Source organism: Peromyscus leucopus, chromosome 1 (genome assembly GCF_004664715.2).
Source record: "Peromyscus leucopus breed LL Stock chromosome 1, UCI_PerLeu_2.1, whole genome shotgun sequence".
NCBI lineage: Eukaryota > Metazoa > Chordata > Mammalia > Rodentia > Cricetidae > Peromyscus > Peromyscus leucopus.
This window is the reverse complement of record NC_051063.1, coordinates 186,460,726-186,472,003: the sequence shown is the minus strand read 5'-3', so window position 1 is coordinate 186,472,003 and position 11,278 is coordinate 186,460,726. Positions and strand designations below refer to the sequence as shown.

The 11,278-nt window shown below is 46.2% G+C and overlaps 1 non-coding gene across 1 annotated transcript; it reads left to right on the top strand.

Annotated features, from left to right (window-relative positions):
- The first annotated feature begins 9,617 nt into the window (after positions 1-9,617).
- LOC114686739 lies at positions 9,618-9,775 on the top strand. Its single transcript, XR_003733613.1, has one exon. It is a non-coding gene; the product is annotated as a U1 spliceosomal RNA (small nuclear RNA).
- Positions 9,776-11,278: the final 1,503 nt, after the last annotated feature.

Below are 11,278 nucleotides of genomic sequence, written 5' to 3'. Positions count from 1 at the left end.
AAGATAAATCTGGACTTTCTGATCCAGCCTTTGTCACTGTCCTTCCTGTTCCCAGGAAGCTGCTGATATATGTAGGCACAAGGAAAATGTCTAGACAGCTGCCAATCACGCAGCTAAATTGCTGGTAGCTGAGGGAAAACATTATGGTAGGCTGGTTGAAAAGATCTGACATGGAAGTAATTAGTCATCTTCAGTAAACTTTATCTCAGAGAAGTTAACCTCCAACCAGTACCCTGGGGAGGGCTGAGTTCTCTAGATCTGTCTTGATTGCCAGCGTTTCTTTTTTCCTTTCCTCTGAGTCTGCTAGGCCCTGTGTTCAGAAATGATGGGAACGTAAGTCTTCCTAACAGTTCCTGGTGCCGAGGAAGACTGTTTTTCTTTTCTGTTTCCTTGCGGCAGGGGTGATGCTGATCTGAGCGGCCTGTGCAGCCACGTGGGGACATGGTGACATCTAGGCCTGGGATGCTGCCGAGGACCATGTCTGGGTTTGTGGTCCTACTGTAGCCAGAGTCTGTGTTGATGTTCATGGCTCTAGTTGCCACCAAGGGCCACAAGGATGCTCAGCTTTGGGGCTACTACCTGTGACCATGTTGGGGTCCGAGGGACCATGCCACCGAGTGACTATGCTCCCACCTGTGGTCATGGTGTCATCTGTACCCAAGCTACTGCCAGGAGCCAGGTCTGGGTCTGTGGCCCTGCTGCAGCCAGGGTCTACGTCAATGTCCGTGGCTCCATTCACCACCAAAGGCAGTCCAGATGCGTGGGGTCTGGGCTGACACCTGAGGCCATGTTGGTGCCAGAGGGTCATACTGCCACCAGGACCATGTAGATCAGGGTGGCCAGCAACTACTACCTCAAACCATCTTGACGTCTGGACCTGAGCTGTGGCCAGAGGCCATGTCTAGGTCCATAGCCCTGCTACAGCCAGGATTTCAACATCCACGTAACTGTTATGCCCAGATCGAGGGGACCCCCAAAAGACCACCACCATGGAGACCGAATCCCACATATAAAAGAAAAGAGCCTTTATTTCAAGCTCCAGAGTTTGGTCTCTCTGTCTGTCTGATGCAGCAGTGAGAGCAGAAAGTCCTGAACTCAGGTGGGGCAGAGTTTTTATCATAGCAGAGGTTGGGGTGAGGAGATATCCAGGGCCCAGGACCCTGACTGGCTGACGATTGTCTAGGGGTATCCGTAAAACAAAAAATAGGTGTGTGCTAGACTCAAGGACATCTGGCTACCTTATCTAATGGTTGGAATGTGTGGGATGTCGTACTTCCTCACCCCTGGGTAGATCCCTGGGTGGTATCAGCTTAAGGCTTTTCCTGGATCTGGGTGTTGCCTGCCAGTAAGCCTGTCACAAAAGCTGTGTCTAGGCCTCTAAGCCTGTCATGGCTGCTGTGTGGTCAAGCTATTTGGTGGCATATATTTGAATGTAATCCCAGCATTGGGAAGGTAGAGGCAGAAAGATCAAGAGTTCAAGGTAATCTTCAGCTACATGAGACCTTGTCTAGAGGAGGAAGAAAAATGATGGTAGGCAGCTCTTGAAATCTAAATAAAGGCTGAGGAATGAGGCTACGAGGACAGACTTGGTGGTTTATGCCTCTAGTCCAACACTCAGGAGGGTGAGGAAGACGGGTTGTCGGGATTTCAGAGGCAGCTGGAACTAAAGTGTGAGACCCTGCCTCACTCAAAATGACTCAAAGGAAGCAAGACAGAGGATACGGAGCCAAATGGAACATCCTAGTGTGGAAGATGCTCGTGTTTAGGGCTAGGGGTGTAACTCAGATGTTAGAGTCCTTGCCCAGCAAGCACATAGCCCTGGAGCCCTGGATTTCATCCCAAGCACCACGTATGTATATTAGGTGGAGTGATACATACAGGTAATCCCAGCACTACAGAGGAGAAGGCGGGAGGGTCAGAAGTTCAAGGTCAGCCTGAACTCCAGGAGATACTGCTTCAAGGTAGGAATGAAAGAATGGAGGGGGAGAGGAAGGGGCAGAGGGAGGAAGGAGGGAGAAAAGGAAGAAAGGGAAGGAGGGGAGAGAAGGAAAGGAGGAAGGGGAACTGGCAACTAGGAACACCATCGTTCCTTGTATCTCTGCCTTAGCTCCCCTCAGGGAAGTCCCACATAGGACCCTAAGATAGGTGGAGTCCAGAACTGACTCTAAAGAAAACCCTCAATATGTGGGGACAGTGGGCAAGCAAGGACTTTGGCTTCCACAAAAGGAGGCAAAGCAAGACTTCCCACTGAGCCCCAGACGGATGGAACCTTCTTTCCAAACAGGAAAAGAACGTCTATGCACAGAACCAAAGATGGCAACCATGCTCTCTCTGTCTCTGTGCACACCAGCCAAGGTGATACCTTAAATAAAAGCTCCTGCTCCTCCTGCCTGCCCACACACTTTCTGCCAGGTGCCCAGAGAAGATTTTTTTTTTTTAGTAACTAAGAGACTGACAGACTTGTGGGTGAGAAGGTTGAGCTCCTCAACATTTCAATATGCAAATTTTTCAAACATAAAGGTTGAAAGAATTTGCCAGGGACTATCTACTCATACCCTGCTTGAGTTCTTCCAATAGCAGCTTACCCTGCTTGGTTTTTAAAATAGAATGTCTTTTTGAATTCTTTGATAATTTCATACTTCATACAATGTATTTTGATCGCACCCACTGTCTCTCCTCCCCTAACTGCTCTCAGATGCATCCTTCACCTCTTCTAACTTCGAGTCCTCTTGTTATGCTTTTTTGTTTGTTTGTTTGTTTTGTTTTGTTTTGTTTTGTTTTGTTTTTTTTGAGACAGGGTTTCTCTGTGTAGCTTTGCGCCTTTTCCTGGAACTCACTTGGTAGACCAGGCTGGCCTCGAACTCACAGAGATCCGCCTGCCTCTGCCTCCCGAGTGCTGGGATTAAAGGCGTGCGCCACCACCGCCCGGCCTCTGCTTTTAATAACCTTCAGAGCCCAGTTTGCGCTGCTCACATACTCGTCTGTATAGGGGTATACCCTGGAGCTTGGTGGGCTTACTAGGTGCCACACCCTTGAAGAAAGCTGATTCTCCCTCTCCCAGAAGCCATCAATTGCCAACAGCTCCTCAGCTGGAAGGGGAGATGGTGAGTCCCTACACCTCCATGCTGGGTTGTTGGCTGCTTGACCTTGCTCAGGCACTCACAGTCTCTGTTGAGTTCATGAATACAGCAGTCCTGTTGTGTCCAGAAGAAACCGGTTTGCTCAATCTTCCCTGGCCTCTGGCTCTTAGAATCTTTCTGTCTCCTCTTCCACGAGGATGATCCTTTGGCCTTGGAGAATGAGTGTGATAGAGACGTCCCATTTATGGCTGAGCATTCCACACTCACTTATTCTCTGCATTTTAATCAGTTGTGATTTTTCTGCCTTAACTGTCATCCACTATACAAAAAAACCCTTTCTATTGAGGTCTGAGAGTCACACTAATCAATGAGTAAAGAGATGGAAATTTAGAGAGCAGCTTGATGCCCTACTAGGGCCATGTCTTAGGGTTTCTGTTGCTGTGATAAAATACCATGACCAAAATCAACTTGGGGAAGCAAGTGATTATTTTAAGTTTACCCTTTCAGGTAACAATCCATCAATAGAGAAGTCAATGGAACGGAAGGGAAGTGTAGAGAAAAGCCTACTAGCTTGCTTACTAGCTTGCTCCTTGTGACTCACTCAGCCTGCTTTCTCACACAAATCAGGATTACCTACCCAGGGGTGGCGCTGCTTACAGTGATCTGGGCCCTCCCACGTCAATCATCAATCAAGACAATAGCCCATAGATCTGCCTATAGGCCCATCCAACAGAAGCATTTTCTTAACGAAGATTCCCTCTTCCCAGCTATGTCTAGGTTTGTGTCAAGTTAACAAAAACCAAACCAGTACAGTCCAGTTAGCAGAATAATAGTAGCAGGGCCTGAGAGCTCCCCCACTGGTTCCTGGCCAGATTTATAGTACCAGGGGTGAGCTCCCTTCCAAGAATATTGTTGTTTGGTTACGCGTGTGAATGCATGTTTGGATTTCTAAGCTGAGCTCTAGAACTCCTGTGTCCTGAGAAGACATTGCAATTTCATTTCTCTGGATATAACTCTTTCATTTAATCATGCAGGTTTGTCATTTTATTGCTGTTGATTATTGGTTTTGTTCATGTTTGAGACCAAATAGCAAAACATGAAACTAAGCACTGACTGTTTTTACATTTTTATGTAACTTATACTTATTGCACAGTGTGGGTTGGGGCGTGTGAGGGTCAGAGGACAACTTGGGGGAGGCAGTGGGTTTCGAGAGCTGAACTCAGGATGTCAGCCTGGTCAACAAGCGTCCTTACCCACCGAGCCATCTCACTGGCCCACCACTGTTTTAAGGTGGGTAATTTGGTGGGTGTGGTATCTTCATATGTTACCTAACTTCAAGACAAAGTCATCACCCTGAAAGGAGATCCCATCCCCTTAGATTCCCCGGCCAGCAGCTCTCAGAATCAGCGATCTGCTTCTGTTGGCCACGGATTTTGACATACGTGGACTTGTATGCCCTTCAACTTTGTGTGATTGTAGTCTCTCACCCATCATAGCCACCCATGTCCCAGGTATTGATACTTCACCCCATTTTTGGCTGAATAATGTTCATTTCTGTGGGATGCTGGGGTGGAACCTGAGGTCTCACACATGCTAGGCAAGTGCACTACTATTGAGCCACACTCTCGGCACCTCACTGGGGCATTCTAGGCAAGCGATTTATTACTGAGCTACATCCCTAATCCCCGTTCCTTTTATTTTGAGACAGGGTTTCACTAAATTTCCTAGGCAGATCTTTTGATCACTCCATAGCTCAAGCAACCCTTGACCTTTCATCCCCTCCTGTCTCGATCTTCTGAATAGTTGGGCTGACAGATCTGTACCACTATACTAGGCTAAATAATATTCCATTGCATGGTCATACCACTTTTTGCTTACCCATTCGTACACTGATGGGTTATTTCTAGTAGTCTTTCCAACTTCCTTGTGGAACCCAAGAGTTACAGGGTTAAGCTGTGGGGCCACACATCCACTCTACTACTCCTTATTTGTGTGATGGTGACCAGATGGCTTCACATTCACTGAACATCTGTTTTCTCAAATACCGAACGGCAGGAATGACTGTGTCTGACTCACAGGATGGGTGTGAAGGTCGAGAGAGTTGATCTATGGTGAGTGTCCCTGGTACTGGAATAACTGTTAACTCTCTTCACTGTTAAGAAAACTGAAGCTTTTGTGCAGCCAAGTCACAAATGCACTCAGAGGGAGTCAGATTTCAACCCTCACACATGTCCTACATATAGACCTAGTCCCTCCTCCTCCTCTTACTCCTGTTTTCCTTCTTCTTCCTCCACCTGCTCCTCCTCATCCTCTTCTTCATCCTTCTCTCTTTGTCCCTCCTCCTTTTCTTCTTCCCTCCTCCTTCTTCTCTTTTTTTCTTCTTCTTTTGGAAGTCCCCTCCCCCCCTCCGAAACACCTCAGAAGCCCTAATAATGGTGACAGCAGCTGAAGAAATGATGTTGCGCACAATAGTATACCCAGTCATGAGAAAGAAATGAGGACTGATGTGTCTCTGTTCTACTTTGCTTATCCGTTGCTGTGATAAAAATGCTGACCCAAAACCCCTTGGGAAGGAAAGGGTTTATTTGGTTTACAAGCTGAAGTCCATCCGTGGAGGGAAACCAGGGCAGGAACTCAGATGGGAACCTGGAGGCAGGAGCTGAAGCAGAGACCATGGAGGAGTACTGTTTACTGGCTGGCTCCTCCATGGCATGCTCAGTTTGCTTTCATATTGTGACGGTTTGAAAGAAAATGGCTCCCAAAGGGAGAGGCAATATTAGGAGGCGTGGCCTTGTTGGAGGAAGTACTTTGCAGGGGCCTAGCCTCCTCACGGGATCAGGTCCTGAGACAGAGAAGGGGTGTCGGTGCAAGAAAAACTTCTGACCACCAAGTGGATTGCATCCAAGTGTCTCCAAAAAGATGGAGCCATCTTTATTTACACGTTAACAGAGTTTTTCTTACCAGGATTACATGAAAGCCCCATTTGTTCCCCTTTATGCTTCTCCAAATACACTTTCCCACCCCCTACATAACCTTATTCTAGACATAAAGTTCAGCACTTTCACAGGACTAACTAAATATCAAGCCAGACACATCCTGCTCTTACAGCACTTATGTCAACTGGAAAGCTACTTGTAGTAACAAAGTTAAAAAGTAATAAACATCAGTACAATGCTTTAAGGACAACAATATTCAAACCCAAACAATTCTTTCATGTCTGCAGATTTGCGTTTATATAAGAGGGTCCCATGTCTCAATCTCTCTATGAAAGGCAGACTTCGATAAGGCACTCTTTTCCCATCCCACTACGCCATACTTCTTTCTCCAATATAAGCTCCTGTGTGCAATAGAGATGTTATCTTTCCAGCCCATATTTTACATTGCATTTTTCCTATTGGAATAGACTAGATGTCCTCATTGATTCTGTATGATTGATGTCCAGGGAACTTACTCTCAACAGTGGCCCTATGTGTATTCCTGAGGCTTTTTCCCTATTCTGTGTATGCATGCCTTACTCTCCCTTCCAGAAGTGTGAGACGTGATTAACATCCCAAGTGTTGTTTTTTCTCAAATGTACCTGTCTCTGTTGGGTCAGAAAAGCTCCCAGGATTAGCAGCTGTAGTTAGAAATTCCAGATAAGATATTTGAGAAACCGGAGCTAGTGGGAACTCATGGACTCTGAACTGACAGCTGGGGAACCTTCATGGGACCGAACTAGGCCCTTTGAATGTGGGTGACACTTGTGTGGCTTGGGCAGTTTGTGGAGCCCCTAGCAGTGGGACAAAGATTTATCCCTAGTGCATGAACTGGTTTTTTGGAACCCATTCCCTATGGAGGGATACCTTGTTCAGCCTTGATGCTGGGGGGAGGGGGGCTTGGTCCTGCCTCATTTTGGTTTTTGTTTTGTTTTGTTTTGATTTTTCAAGACAGGGTTTCTCTGTGTAGTTTTCATGCCTGTCCTGGATCTTGCTGTGTAGACCAGGTGGCCTTGAACTCACAGAGATCCGCCTGGCTCTGCCTCCCAAGTGCTGGGATTAAAGGCGTGCACCCCCACCAGACTTTGTTGACTCCCAATGGGAGACCTTACCCTCTCTGAAGAGTGGGTGGAGGGTGTAGAGGAAGTGGAGAGGGAATTGTAGTTGGTATGCAAAATGAAAAAGGAAAAACTTTTAAATTTAAGAAAAAAAAAAAAAGAAATACCCAGAAGGCAAACCCAGAGTCATAAACTCAGATTAACAGGGGACAGAAGGGGTAGAGAGTTACTTCTCTATGGCCAGAGCATTCTATGGGTCTGGGGATATGGCTCCTACCACACAATGTGAGAACCTGAGTTCAGATCCCTAGAATCCATATAAGCTGGGCAGGGTAGCATGTGTCTACAATCCCAGGACTCCCACAGCAGAATCAGAGATGGAAACAAGAGGGTGCCTGGAGGCGCATGGGTGAGCTAGCCTGGTATACACAGCTAGCCTGGTGTACACAGGTAGCCTGGTGTACACAGCAGCAAACGAGGCCGAAGGCAAGGACCAACACCTGAACTTGTCTTCTGCCCCCCCACGTGTGTTGTGACAGGTGCACTCTCACACTCAAATTCGTGCACATCAAGCACACACACACACTATTATAATAATGTGCACGTGGAGATCAGAGGACATGTTTTAGGAGTTCGGTTCTCGGCTTCTACCTTTTTGAGGCAGGGTCCCTCTTTTTTCTGCCATACTGTGTACTCCGGTCTATCCAGTTCACAAACTTCCAAGTGATTCCCGTAACTCTGTGTCTCCTCTCACAGTAGGAATATTAGGATTTCACATCCATCCCACCACAGCATCTGGCTTTTTTTTTTTTTTTTTTTTTTTTTTTTTCCAAGGGTCCAGGCATCCAACCCAGGCCTTTAGGCTTGCAAGGCAAGTGCTGTTACCCACTGAGTCATCTCTCTGGCCCTGAAAAATACTTAGGAGAGGGCAATGCTAGCAAGAAGCTGATAGAACATCCTATCTCAAAACTGCTGGCTGATACTGAGGAGCCTACTTGCAAATTTCCCCTGATAAAGGGGCTTGGGTGTTGCCATTCCTTCCTCCCCCAAATCAGCTCTGGTGTGGCTTCCTCTCTCATTCTGGGCTTCTAACTAATTATCTATCTATCTATCTATCTATCTATCTATCTATCTATCTATCTATCTCCTTCTTTCATTCTTTTTTGTTTCTTCTTTTTTTAATGCAAAGTCTCTCTGTGTAGTCCTGGACTGTCCTCAAACTTGACATATAGACTAGTAGGCTGGTCTTGAACTTGCAGACATCTGCCTGACCCTGCCTCTCAAGGGTTGAGGTTAAGGACATGTGCTACCACGCCCAACACAATATTTCCTATAAAATGACTTCGTTGCACTCTCCAATGAGCCTGCAAGGGAAATCAACAGAAAGAGTGGATAAGAAAGACAGAATGTGCATTTTAAAATCCAGGAACTGTTAGGTTTTACTGCCTTTCTCCTAGTTGGTGTCAAATCACTCCATGCCTGCACGCCTGTCACGCTATAAATAAAATGATTTAATTTTTACCTCACCTGCTGGAGCTAACGCATCTGCAGCAAAGCCCACACATATTTCCTGCCAAGTTCCATTCAGAATCTTACTGCTGTGCTTGGAATCACCCCAGCAGCTTCTGTTGCCTGGAAATAAACTCTGAACTCCCCACCACCACACTTTAGAACACTGCAGAGCTCACCCTGCCTGTTCCCAGACCCGCGCTTTAGCAGTTCTCCAGCTCGCTCCCACCAGCCCTCACCGAAATACCCTCAGAGTCTTCAGCTCTGTACTGGGCCTCTGCATTTGCTCTTAAAACTGCCTGACAGCCACTCACTATAGCTTCTTCTCATGCTCCCTGTACCATCTTTTGTTTCTACCTCAGAGCACCTCTCCTAGAGGCTGGAGAGATGGCTCTGCAGTTAACAGCTCTTGTTCCTCTTTCAGAGGACCTGCGTTCAGTACCCAGAGGTCCTAGGTTCAGTTCCCAGGACATACATTATGTCTGTAATTCCAGTTTCAGGGGATCTGGTGCTTGGATACTGTACACACACATGGTGCTCATACATACGTACAGGCAAAACACTCATACATATAAATCAATTTGAAAAAAAAACTTTGGGGGCTGGAGAGATGGCTCAGTGGTTAAGAGCACTGACCCAGAGGTCCTGAGTTCAATTCCCAGCAACCACATAGTGGCTCACAACCACCTGTAATGAGATCTGGTGCCCTCTTCTGGCCTGCAAGGACATGTGTAGACAGAACACTATGTATAATAAATAAATGAATCTTTTTTAAAAAAAAAAAACTTTTTAAATACTTTCTCTGGTTATTCTAAATAAAATGTCTCCCCGTTGTGCCCCATCAGACCTCCATATCCATGTTCTATCATCTTTCTTTCCACGTGTGTAGTCACATGGGGAGGCTTGTATGTTGTCCCCAACCCATCACCACCACGGCCGGATTAAAGAGTGAGGCAAAATCACTTTTTAATTCTACTTCTGAAATTTATATCATGATACTTAACCTGGCAGGGAAGATCACAAAGGTGATCTTCCCAGGGTGAGGTTTATCCATTACACTCCGGATGTGCTGGCCCCTGCAGTCTCCCCAAATTTGGGAAACTTGACTGCATACTTTGTGGTAGTGGGGGGACTGTGTTCTCGCAACCCTGAATGAAATGGCATTTAGAAGTGGTACGTTTTTGAGTGACTGGTTTTAGATGAAGTGATGAGGGTGCTGCCTCCATGATGGCATAGTGTTTCATGTGGTGGGAAAGGCACTGGAACTAGATCTCTCTCGATCTCTCTCTCTCTCTCTCTCTCTCTCCCTCCCCCCCCCCTCTCCCTCCCTCTCCTCCTCCCTCTCCTCCCTCCTCCTCTCCTTCCATTTCCTGCTCTCCTCACTGTGTGAGGAAATACTAGGATAGCTACATATCTGAAGTCTGAAAGACAACTTTCATAACATTCTAGAATTTCCCCCACCAAATACATGGCAGCCCTTTGCAGCAGCCCACAGAGAGTGTCAGTCAGGAAAGTTAAATATGGAGGCCCTGTGAGACTTTTTTTTTTTTAATTAAAACTGCTCAGCCATTAGCTCAGGCCTACCACTGACTAGCTCTTACACTTAAACTCAGCCCATTTCTGTTAATCTATATGTTGCCACGTGTTCCGTGGCTTTATCTGTGTGTCACTACATGCTGCTCTCTGGATGGCGAGATGGCGTCTCCGCACTCAGCCTTCCTCCTCCCATAATTCTCCTGTCTACTTATCCGCCTGTACTTCCTGCCTGGCTACTGGCCAATCAGCATTCTATTAAAGCAGTGTACAAAAGCATTATCTCCCTGTGAGACTCTTTACAAAATGGTCTATTGTCAAGGTCAGTCATGTGCAGACCCAGTGCCGGTAACGGAATCTACTGCAAGCTCGCGATTACATTGACTGTGCCATATGCAGAAGACAGTAGGTCATGGCCCTTCCCTCCCTGTCGTTTACCTCTCATGTTCTTTCTGCCTCCTCATCTGTAATGGTCCCTAAGCCCTAGAGCAACGGTTCTCAACCTATGGGTCATGACCCTTTTAGGGATTGAACGACAGTTTCACAGTGGTCACATACCAGATATTCTGCATGTTAGATGTTTACATTCCTATTCATAACAATATCAAAATTATAGTTATGAAGTGGTAATAAAAATAATTTTATGGTTGGGCCACGACAACATTAGGAACTGTATTAAAGGATCATAGAATTAGGAAGATTGAGAATCACAGCCCAGAGGGAAAGGTATAAAAGTCTTGTTGAAGGATGAACTCAGCTGTCACTTATTTTCAACATCTTATATAGCCATGAGTTTCTGTATTCACCACTGTTCACTGCAAAGACAAGTTTCTTTGATTAACTATGTACGGTTATAAATATATTTAGACGGTAGTTTGATGCTATGTCAACTTGGCTGAAAAATAGTACTAAGTTCCCTCCGAGAGCAAGTGAGTTCCTGACTAGATTTATAGTAGCAAGGGTAGATTCCCTCCTGTGAGGCATGTCTCAAATTCAATCAGAGAGTGATTGGTTATCCCAGTAAAAGTCATGCCTCTATCACACAGGACTGGTCTCGCCGGGCAGGTTGGTAGTGTAGTTTGTAAATTTCACATCCTCTCTGATGAGTTATTGGCTATTGATA